The sequence below is a fragment of the Vicia villosa genome, linkage group LG1, assembly GCF_029867415.1.
Source record: "Vicia villosa cultivar HV-30 ecotype Madison, WI linkage group LG1, Vvil1.0, whole genome shotgun sequence".
NCBI classification, from domain to species: Eukaryota; Viridiplantae; Streptophyta; class Magnoliopsida; order Fabales; family Fabaceae; genus Vicia; species Vicia villosa.
Window position 1 is genome coordinate 111,959,219 of NC_081180.1, and position 12,541 is coordinate 111,971,759.

General features: G+C 32.2%; 2 pseudogenes; one reads left to right on the forward strand and one right to left on the reverse strand.

The window, feature by feature from the left end:
- Positions 1-4,366: 4,366 nt before the first annotated feature.
- LOC131651644 (protein FAR1-RELATED SEQUENCE 5-like) lies at positions 4,367-6,962 on the reverse strand (annotated as a pseudogene).
- A 405-nt stretch (positions 6,963-7,367) lies between these two features.
- LOC131614549 (uncharacterized) lies at positions 7,368-9,847 on the forward strand (annotated as a pseudogene).
- The last annotated feature ends 2,694 nt before the right edge of the window (positions 9,848-12,541 follow it).

Below are 12,541 nucleotides of genomic sequence, written 5' to 3' on the forward strand. Positions count from 1 at the left end.
AGGGATTTTGTATATTTAACCCTAAAAAAATTAAGTACAAAAAAATCTGAAGATAAAACTCAATTTTCTGTAATACCGCAAAACTCGGAAACTTGATTTTTTGTTTTACCGTTAAAAACTCGATTTTCTGTATTACTGTTAAAAAACTCAATTTTCTATATTTATCGTAAGAAACTCGATTAAATATATTACCATAAAAAATCTCAATTTTCTGTATTTCTATTAAAAACATGATTTTTTGTCTAACCATAAGAAAACATGATTTACTGTATTACTGTTAAAAACTTGATTTTCTGTATTTCAATAAACAAATCTCTATTTTCTGTATTATTGTTAAAAACTCAAATTTCTGTATTTTTATAAAAGAGACAATTTTTTGTATTATTGTTAAAAAACGATTTTGTAAAATTACCAGTAAAAATTTGATTTTCTGTATTTCTGTAAAAAAACTCTATTTTCTAATGTAAAAAACTCTATTTACTGTATTACTGTAAAAATTCAATTTTCTATTTTATCGTAAAAAACTCGATTTTCTGTATTACCCTTAAAAAACTCGATTTGCTATCTTAATAGATCCAATTGCCACCCCTACTCATTTTAAATGAAATTTACTGAATGTATTAAGACATGAAATCGAGTTTTTTTTAAAGGTAATATAGAAAATTGAGTTTTTATGGTAATACATTAAACGAGTTTTTTCGGTAATAAAGAAAATGGAGTTTTCTTGGAAATATAGAAAATCGAGTTTTTTACGGTAATATAGGAAATCGAGTTTTAACGGTAATACAGGAAATTGAGTTTTTTTATGGAAATATAGAAAATCGAGTTTTTTGCAAAAAAATAAAAAATCGATATTTTTTTCAATAACACATAAAATTGAATTTTTAACGGTATTAAAGAAAATCGAGTTTTTTTCAAAAATATGAAAAATCAAGTTTTTTACGGTATTATTGAAAACCGAGTTTTTATACAGAAAAACAAAAAATCGAGTTTTTTATGGAAATACAGAATATCGAGTTTTTATGGTAATACGGAAAATTAAGTTTTTCCGATAATAAAGAAAATTGAGTTTTTTAGTTTTTTCAAAACTATAAAAAATTGAGTTTCACACACACACACACACACAGACACACACACGCACACACACACACAACACACACACACACCCACCCACCCACACACACACGCACGCACACACACACATATATAAATAAAATTTTTAAAAAATTGATTTTGAAACTAGTTTATAACTACTAGTTTTAAATCTATTTATGTAGACAAACTAGTTTAAATCAATTTATGACTAAAATGAAACTATTTTAATAGTTAATTGAATTATTATTAATATGGTTATTAAAAACTGAACTGAATCATTTATGTGGTTCAATTCATTGCAGTTCATGAACCATGAATACCTCTTGTTTGGTCGAACAGTAGGGGTGAGAATAGGCTGGACGAGCTAGGCTTTGTCAAACCTGAGTCTGGCCTGTTAAAAAATTCGAAGCCTAAGTCTGGTCTGTAGCCTATCGTAGGCTTGTTTTTTTTTTCGCGTGAGCCTGGCCTTTTTGAAGGCCTGATTGACCTATTAGCCTACTTAAAAGCCTAGTTCATTTGAAGATTTGTGAATAAGTCATTCAACTCAACTTTATATAGAATAACAAATTAAAAGATCAGTGACATTAAATGTTTGTTTGTATTGACTTATTTGAGTTTACCTAGTAGCATAAAATTTGTGATATCATTTGTTTGAGAGAACTTATGGAAACAACTTATGACATTGTTCATAAGATTTTTTTCATCTTATTTTCACAATTTCTTCAAGATAACTAAGATTTATTTTTATATAAAATACAATATAATAATAATAATAAAATTGTTCATATTTATTTTAATAGGTCAGCCTCATAGGCTTAAAAGGCTTTTTATATGGCCTGTGACCTAACTTTTTTAGCTAAATAGGCTTATAAAAAAGCCTAGGTTTTTTCTATTTTTATAAAAAGCCTGTCTTGACTTAGACCTATGTAGGCTGAGCTGTAGGCCCCTATTAGTCGGCCTGACCTATTATCACCCCTATCGACTACGAGTCTTCTCGGCCCAAACTAGAACACATATATTGACACATATTCCAATTATATTTTATTAATTTAATTAACTTAAATGCTCCTACAAGCAACTGAATGAAAAAAAAGAAGAATGCACATGTCCCTGCTTTCTTCGATCTTGCACCCGTGAAATAACGAAATTCATCGGGAAATAACGAAATTCATCGAGAAATAACGAAATTCATCGGGAAAGTCACGTAATTATATTTTATTAATTTAATTTATCTTGGATGTGTTGTTCTAGAACTCTACTTTTCGGATCCGACTTCGGTGACTTTCATTGGGAAAGTCACGTAACTTTAAGCTATTAAGTGTCATTGGATTAAATAAAGGGTTGATACATTTCCAAGTCACCTTTCTCTTCTATTTTAAAAACATACAAATAATATAACTCTGTTTCACCAATATCTTTATTTTATTTCAGTTTATATTCTCCACAGCTTACCGTTCCTTTCCTTCACCATTTTGGCCGCCGTCACCACCGTTGCCGCCGTCGTACAAATTGCTTCCACCTATTTCTTCTCTATTCCTTCATATGTCATGTTCTTCAGATTTTAGTGCGGCTTTCTCAATCACCGTAAATATCTTTGATTTTGTTTACAATTGATTTCGGCGTCGTTGTCGCCGTTTACAAATTGCTACCATCGATTTCCATACATTTTCCTTGCGCTGCTTTCTCACTCAGGTAAATCTCTATTATTTTGTTTATAATCGATTCCTATCATCGACATCATCTAATTATAGGATTTCTTTTGCAGAATTTAGTGTATATATATCTGATTACATATGATTATTAGAAGTTGTTTTGTTTTTGTTATGCTTCCTGGTTTTTCTTTGTATTTTCTCTACAATTGATTCCATACTGACTGTAACAAGTGTTTTCAATTGATTTCCGTAACAATTGATTCAAATTGTAACAAGGTACCAAATTGGTGTGGCTGCTATAACAAGTTATAGCAAGCTTTCAATTGATTTGAAATCGTAACAAGCTTTTTCTTCCCTTGGTGTGGTTGCTGAAACAAGTTGTAAAGCATTCAATTGATTCAAAGTTGTAACAAATTAATGTGGCTTCTCTAACAAGTGTAACAAGCTTTCAACTGATTTGAAGTTGTAACAAGATAAACAGGGTAACAAGTGGGTGTGGCTGCTGCAACAAGTTGTAACAGCTCTCAATTGATTCTAATATTGTAAGAGCTCTCAATTGATTCTAATATGTAACAAGGTAACAAGTTGATTGAGCTTTTTACCAAGATTGACAGCAAATACACAAATGGACCAAGACAACTATGCATAATTAGTATATTAGGATTATAGAATAATAGAAGAATTGTAAATTAGTTGCAACACATGATGAATTATACATTTCTAGTACTATTATTTTTTTTATCAGTCATGTACTATCATTTTGTAACTTTCTTTTATGAATATAATGAAATAAGGAAACTTTCTTCCATACAATTTTCTGTAACATTATGCACATATCACATTATCCAAAATATATCAATATATATTATCAAAATATGGATATAACATTTACTACAACACTGTCATAACAGTATTACATTATCCAAAATATATCATCAAAATATGGATATAACATTTTCTACAACACTGTCATAACATAATTCATGGATATATCCAATTCTACTACATTGTCAAAATATATCAACATACATTATCAAACTATATCTAATTTATGGATATAATATTTTCTGCAACACTTTCATAGCAAAATTTATCCAGATATATCCAATTTCCATACACACCAAACTTCAATAGACACCTAAATAGATCCAACTTCCTTTACATGACATTCATAACATATCCAATTTCTATACAGACCAAAATATAAAGTACATGTACTAATATACAAAGATATACCAAAATACAAATAGTACATATACTAGTATACAAAAAATTCAACTTAATGATCTATTAAGTGGTGCCTACATTACAAAAAAAGTCAACATCATGATAAGTAATATTTAAGGATATTTTTTCAAATGAAAGTTATATTACCAATTTACCATCAAAAGTGATGTAAAATTAAATTGGTCATCTCGTGTTTGTTGAAGCTCATAAGTTGGAGGCGCCGAACATGATACTCCGTTGACCATGTGACTTGTTAGTTCTTTATCCTAAAATGATTATAGAAAATTTAAATTAGTAATAATACATGTAAAATTAAAATAAACGATATTTGAGAGGCTTTCCTACATGACTGCCTTTTAGGTGTTTTTTTTTGCAATAGATTATTTCTCAACCTAACCTTTATGCCGCTTTAGTGATTGCCCCTTTAAGCGAGCGCGTTTCTTGAATCCCTTTGGTAGCATAGGATTAGAACTTGGAAATGACGGGTTATCATGGCTGTGATTGTCTTTGTCTTGTGACCGACGTTCAATTATTTTCTTATGCATGAGATCGACAGTCTCATCAACAATCTTAAGGCCCCCCTCTTCACATGATGCTGCCACCTTTATGAATTTAGAAACAACATTTCTGAAAATTCGTGTCCTAGACAATTTTGAATCGACTTCAACCTCTTTTCCCCTAGAATATTGCATGATACTATAACGAGCTTGTCTTGTCCACCTTCTTAAAATATACTCACGAGGAATGCTCTTAACATCATTTGCTTTAAGCACTTTCAATGCACGTGAACAAAGTATGTCAAAGGTCTTAAATTTTCTACAACTACAAGTAATGGAAGTTGAATCACGATCATATGAAACCCTCCAATATATTTATTTCTTTTCCATATAAATGATATATTCACATAAAGTGTGAGACTCATTCTCTCTGATATCGACAAAGCTACAAATTACCTAAACTCGCTCTGAAACAATTCAAATACAGTGTGTGTGTGTGTGTGTATGTTTCCCATTTATATTAGAATTAGGCTCATCTCGTATATTAACCTTGTAAGCTTATGTGAGGACTCATACTCACACCTCAATTCATTTCCTCTATTCTCTTCAACAACTCGTTCAAAATGTTTAAAGAATTGTATGATATCCACGTTTGGTCTCATACAAGATTTAAAGTGAGCATTCAAACTTTCACTTATTTGAGTACTTCTCATGCCAAGTGTTAATGCTTACTTCATATAACATGAAACCCATTTCTTTTTTATAGCATAAACTAATTTGATCCAATTATTTTCATGAACACTATAATCGTTGATCAAATTGATCCAAGCTGTTTCAAAATCTGCTTCATTGTCAATATCATACATGCATTTTTTTAAATCTCTTAAGAAATAACTTCCTCCCTTCATCAAGTTTCCAAGGTGTTTAATTCCATTTTGCAATAAGTGCCCGGTGCATAAGCCATGGTGAGTCTCAAACATCACTTCAGCAAGTGCTCTGGCAATTGCTTGATCTTGATCAGTGAATACAGTCTTTGGCTTCTTGTTGTTATGTGCTTGCAAGAATGTATCAAACAACCACTTAAATGACTCAATTTTCTCATCATACAATAAGGCTGCACCAAAAATTATCGAACCCCTATAGTGGTTGAAGCCACAAAATAGAGCAAATGGTCTATTCGCATGATTAGTACAACATGTAGTGTCCAAAGACACAACATCACCAAAATGCCCGTAATCCAAAATCATATTTGCATCACACCAAAACATATTAGTTATTTGTTCTTCTATATCTATTTGATATGCATGAAATAAAGAAGGATTCTCCAATAATTGTCGTTGGTAATACTGTGAAATACATCCAACCTCATCGTACTCCATACTTATTTGTCTTTTTTGCATTGATGTCATTTTTAACATCCACTCGGGTAAATCCAACATGTGTGCTCATAAGTTGAAATGTTGACTTCTGCCTTAATTCGGAGTCATCAGCCAAATCAATATCACGTGCTTGTACTTTAGTTATTTTTCTATGTCATGCAAGCATGTGTGTTGTTTCAGGAGATTGTAGAGAATGATTATGTTCCTCTACAAATTCACGAATGACCAATTTTTCATTATTACATACAAGTGAAATTCTGGCTTTACAATCGGTTCTAATCCCAGCTTTGTGAGTACTAACAAAAGCATTTATATTCTTTCTCTTTCGCAGTCCTTCCTTAGAACAAACAAACCTGCATGATGATATGGTGTCTTCTTTATTCTTGTTTGCGTAACGTTTTCTAACTCCAAACCCAACACATGCACTATAAGCAAGCCAAAATTGACTTGCTTATTCCGTAACAATCTTTAGTTTCCAATCATCATGTAAAGAAGTCATGTTTGATTACATTAACAAAATAAAACAACCTGAAAAGTATTTAAAAAAATTAATATTAGTAAACACAGGGGCGGTTCTATAGCCCGGCGAGCCCGGACACTCGCCCGGGCTCAACCCCTAATTTCTTTGTATTTCCTCCGATTTAATAGTCGATTTTTAAATGAAATCAAGAGCAAAATTAGTAAAAATAAAGGTGTAAAAATTAAAACAGATGAATACCCAATGGTCCAGATAGGCCCAACTCAATTAATTATTTATATCTTAGAATAGAAATTTAAAAAAAAAAACTAATTATATACTGCCCCTATCTTCTCTCTGAGAGACTGTTCATATTTTCTCAATTCCTCTCTCCCAATCCCATCACCGTCACTTTGAAGCAGCATGTACTTCTCTTAATTTTTCTTTTTATTATAACAATATATTATTATTATATTATTTATATTATATATTATAGGTTAAGTTTGTATGTTGAAAGTTGAATGTTGTAGTGTTATACGTGTAATCCTGTACCGCAATTGCACTAGATTATATAGGTTCAATTTCAATTGTATGTTGAATATTGTAGACTGTAGTGATGTACCTGTACTGCTGTACCGTAATTGCAATAGGTCATATAAGTTCAATTCAATTTGATTTTTATTTTATATGGCTAGGTCATTGTATATATTACTTGACATAGAACCACCCCTGGTGGCTGGTATATATTATAATAAAATAGTTCAATATTTTTTTAAATCTAAAATAGTTTAATTTTTTATTATTATTATTATTATTATTATTATTATTATCATAATATATATATATATATATATATATATATATATATATATATATATATATATATATATATATATATATATATATATATATATATATATGTTATTCATTTTTTTTAGAATTCTCTTTTAATTTTGTTTTTATAATTTATTTATTTAATTTAATTATTCGGTGTCGTCAATTTGTGTGTTATAAATTCTTTATTTAAAAATTCTTTTTATTGAATCATTAAATTTCAGAGATGAGGAGGTTTTTGGTTCCTAGAACAAGTATTGAGAAAGTGAATGTTAAGCAACCGGAAGCCGGAGTAGAAGAAACATCCCCTAATGTGGCCAATGAGTTTAATCCAAATGATATTGTGCGTAATCCAGGGTGTAGAAAACAAATTCATGAGTATGCTCCGGATATTCAAGACCAAGTGAGGAGGGCATATATATTGAAGGGTCCAACACAACCAGATTTAGAAAGATTTCCTCGTACTCAATTTGGGAAGTCTTCAAGAGCATTTTGTAAAGCATAGTATAAGAATTATACATGGATTGAATACAGTGAGTCGAAGGATGCAACTTATTGTTTCTATTGCTTTCTCTTTAAGCCTCCCGGGAGGGCCGGACACTTTGGTTATGAAGTCTTCAACAAAGATGGATTTAAAGATTGGAAGCATGCAACTAAAGGCTTTAAAGATCATATTGGTAGTCATGATAGTAAGCACAACTCATGTATGAAACACTATGACGATTATAATAATCAAAGACAAAGTGTGACAAGTATCTTAGCTAGAGCAACTGGGGAATCAGAAGAATTGTATAAGATCCGTTTAACTTGTTCTTTAGATTGTACTAGATATCTCATAGCACAAGGCATTGTTTTCCGTGGCCATGATGAAAGCTCTACTTCTCTAAACAAGGGAAATTTTAGAGAGATGGTGGATTGGGTAAAATCTAATGATGAAAAAGTGAGAGATGCTTTTGATCGTGGTCCAAAAAATTGCACAATGACTTCTGGTGACATTCAAAAGGAGCTTGCAACGTGTTGTGCACATGAAGTCACCAAGGTGATTATGGAAGAGCTTGGTGATAGACAATTCTCCGTGCTTATTGATGAGTCACGTGATATATCTGTCAAAGAACAAATGGCGGTGATGTTGAGGTTAGTACAATAAGTTTGTTATTGAAACTACTACAATTATTAACTTGAACTTGTAAATTTCATTTAAATTTAGATGAATACATTTGAATTTTTATTTATATTTCTAGGTTCTTGAACGATAAAGGGAAAGTTGTGGAACGATTTATTTCTCTATATCATGTCAAATATACTACATCCGAGGCACTAAAGGATGCTCTTTATGGTATTCTCGATCGTTACACGTTATCTATTTCAAGGATACGAAGGCAAGGATATGATGGTGCTTCAAATATGAAAGGCGAGTTTAATGGTTTACAAAGAAAGATTCTAGATGAAAACCCTTATGCTTTCTATGTCCATTGTTATGCTCACCGTTTGCAATTGGTGGTTGTGTGCGTTGCTAGTAGTTGCTCATCTATTCATGATTTCTTTGAGTACATCTCTTTGATTGTAACCACAACAAGTGCATCTTGCAAGAGAAAGGATGCTTTGAAGGAGGCACAACACCAAGATATTTTGAATAGACTTGCGAGTGGTGAGATATCTCAAGGAAAGGGCTTACACCAATCATCTAGTCTCGCTAGACCCGGGGATACTAGATGGGGTTCACATTATACTAACTTGATTCGTTTGGATCAGATGTGGTCCTCTGTGTTAGAGGTGTTTAGTATTGTTGATGAAGATTGACGTGGACCATCTCAAGCGGCGGGTTTGATAGAAAAAATGGAGAGCTTTAAATTTGCTTTCATTTTGAAGCTTATGTTAAAGTTGTTTGGTATCACAAACGAACTTTCAAAAATCTTGCAAACGAAATATCTTAATATTGTGCTTGCTATGGAATTAGTTGATGATGTTAAAGCTCGGTTGGCTACATTGAGAGAGTGTGGTTGGGGTGATTTCTTTATTGATGTCCAAGAATTTTGTTTTGCTCAAAGTATTCCGGTGCCAAATATGGATGAAGAAATACCGGTTCGGGGTCGTTCAAGAAGAGAAGGGAGGACTGTCACTAATCTTCACCATTACCGTGCAGAGATTTTTTATGTTGCTATTGACAAAATATGTGTGGAGATGGACCACCGGTTTAGTGAAGGAAGTAACGTTGTGCTGGATTGCTTCTCATGTCTTGACCCTAAGAACTCTTTTTTCAAGTTTGATGTTGATAAGCTTGCCCGTCTTGCTAATATTTATCATGCAGACTTTTCTGATGATGATCGTGGAATAATAAGGGAGCAACTTGAGACTTATGTACATCAAGTGAAAAGACATGCTTCATTTACTTCTTGTGAAGATGTTCAAAGTTTGGCTATGAAGATGGTTCAAACTGAGAATCATTTGGTATTTCCATTGGTCTACAAGCTCATTGAGTTGGCTTTGATATTGCCGGTGTCGACAGCATCTATTGAAAGAGCATTTTCAGCAATGAAGATTATCAAGTCTAATTTGCGCAACAAGATTAATGATGTGTGGTTCAATGACTTGATGATATGTTACACCGAGCGGGATATATTCAAGTCACTTAAAGATGTTGATATTATTCGAACATTCACCGCAAAGAAGTCTCTGAGAGGGCATTTACCTCTTAATTTTATTTAGCACACTATTCGCATGTTAGGTTTCATCTCTCTTATGTAGCACACTTTATGACTATTTATATATGGTCACATGTAGCGTGCAGTTAAATTTATTTGCCCAGGCTGCATAAAATTTTTAGCTCCGCCACTGAGTAAATATAATCATGTGATGGTGCCGTTTGCAAAAGTATTGCTTTTAAAGTGAACACAATCAATGAAACACTATCACCATTTCAATAACACATGTAATATAAAACTTAGGGTTTGGTTGCATCAAACAAAAAATGAAGATGGAAGAAAGATGGCCTAGTTTTATAAAGTGTTGGAGAATAAACCCTTATTCATTCCTTAGTATTTTGCTGTTGGATAAAATCAATTTCTCATTGCAACACTGTGATATATACATAATGTAGAGAGGAAAAAAAAGGTAGTGAGGAACATAACGTATTAAGGAAGAGAGAAGAAATAGGTGGAAGCTACGACGGCAGCAACGGCGATGACAGTGGCCAAAACGGTGGAGAATAGGAACAATATTCCGTGGAGAATAGAAACTGAAATAAAATAGAGATAGTGGTGAAACAGAGGTATATTATTTGTATGTTTTTAAAGTAAAAGAAAAAAAGTGACCTGGAAGTGTATCAAACATTTAATTAATCCAATGGCACCTAATAGTTTAAAGTTACGGTAACTTTCCCGCGTGAAAGTCACTGAAGCCGGATCCATACTTTTCTCATGTATATATATGTGTTTACTTTGAAACCAAAATCCATTTCAATGTTTAGATAAGTTAGTATCACCTATTAAGGGTAGAGCGATGCTATATAGTGCGAAAGTTTTTTTCGCACAAAAACGACGAATGTTTAGAAACAAGTATTTCTTTCTCAATTCTCAAATCCAAAACTATTTTTAGCAAAATAAGAAAGTGAAAATATGTTGTCCACTTTTTGTAAGTATCTCTCATATAATGCCAAAACACTAAATCTATTTCCTTAGTAATTGCCACAACACCAAAATACTCGTCACTTTGTCACCGTAGTTGAGTGTCTCAATCACCGCCATCATAGCCACCACTACATTGTGTCTTCTCCATACAACCCCCATTTAGCAGTACTTTAATATTTAAAGAGTTAGGTGATTCCTTAATCATCTATTAGAATCACCACCGTCGCAAATCTTCGTTACAGTCTACCACCACCACCATTGCACAGTCTATCACCCCTATTATCACTTTATTTTCTTTAACGGGACTGTCGTTCTAGAATGAGATTGTTGTCTTTGTTGTGTTGCAACGGTGACATAGAATGGGTTGCTCTGGAACAATGGAGTCACCATGAGCGTGGTCGGTAACATAGACACTATTTGTTTTCTTTTTTGGCATTAGTATTTTTTTGGTGAGATTTGGCTGTTGTATTTAGGATTAAAATTGAATCCACGTCAGCAACTATCTTATTCGCACGGTTTTGACGAAATTGGTGTCGTACACATTAGCATTTTCCTTAAGGGTATATGCCATATTTCTGAATTCCATTATTCTTTTTTGAAGAAATATTTTCAACCGAAATCAGAGGAAGCAATAACCATATGTTGATGGCAGCATGCACGTCGGAGACGTACAGAGGGTTGATGGCGGTCACAGTTCAATGAAGCGGCGCGAGTTACGACGGAGCTGATGCGGAATAAGATCTTGGCCTTGAACAAATATTTTTGCGGTGTTGCCTGTGATGCTTTTGTTTGAATGTTATTTCAGAAATAATAGAAAAAATTAAAATAAATTATAAAAAAATGATAAAAAAAGAAGTCTAAGATTAATATATAAGTTAAAATTTAAAATATTAAATGTGTTCCAATGGTCTTGGATTTAAAATATTAAAATTTGAAGAGTTTGAGGATTTAGAATGGTCTTGAATTTTACAATGAAGTTCTCCACAGCTATTTTGTTGTGTTTGATATGAAAAGGCATAGAACTATTGCATGTACTCCCCAACAAAAGGGATTTTTGTTTTAACATTCTTTATAAAATTATTGGAATCAATAGTAAATTTATTCCCGTATATAAATTTTAATTTTTTGAATTAATAGTAAATTTATTCTCGTATATAAAAAGGTTCAACATATTCAATCTAAAAATACATATTAATTGTGTTCTTAGATGAATTTTATTTTAACAATAAAAAATAAAATGCATTAAAACATAGGCATAAAGAATGCTCAATCCAGTACATTGGAAAATTACAACTCTTAAACTTTTCTGGAGTGCGTGAACAACATAAAACACAAATCCACGAAAAACCTCTATATAGACAATAATAAGACTTCTATAAGATTTCTCAATCAAAACAAACTCAACCAATTACAACACTACTAAGACCTTTATATAGGCAATAAAAGGAATGACATATATGGCCTCCCTTTGACTAACACTCAAAATAGACACCTTACTAAAGGGCTAAACTGGGAAGAACAACTGTTGCATACTTGAAAAACCACTGCTGAAGACACATGGTGAGTGATATGAAAAATATAACACGACAAATGGTTTATGTAGCATCAAAATGACCTGCTACAGTCGCTCCATACCCCTCGGTTCGATCAATTAACCCCATATAAGTACAACTGTACAATGAATAGCCATGAACACTCCTGCTAACACTCACAATGCCTTGGTTCGATTAATTAACCCCAGAATATGTGAAACAATTACAAGAGAGAAACTTGA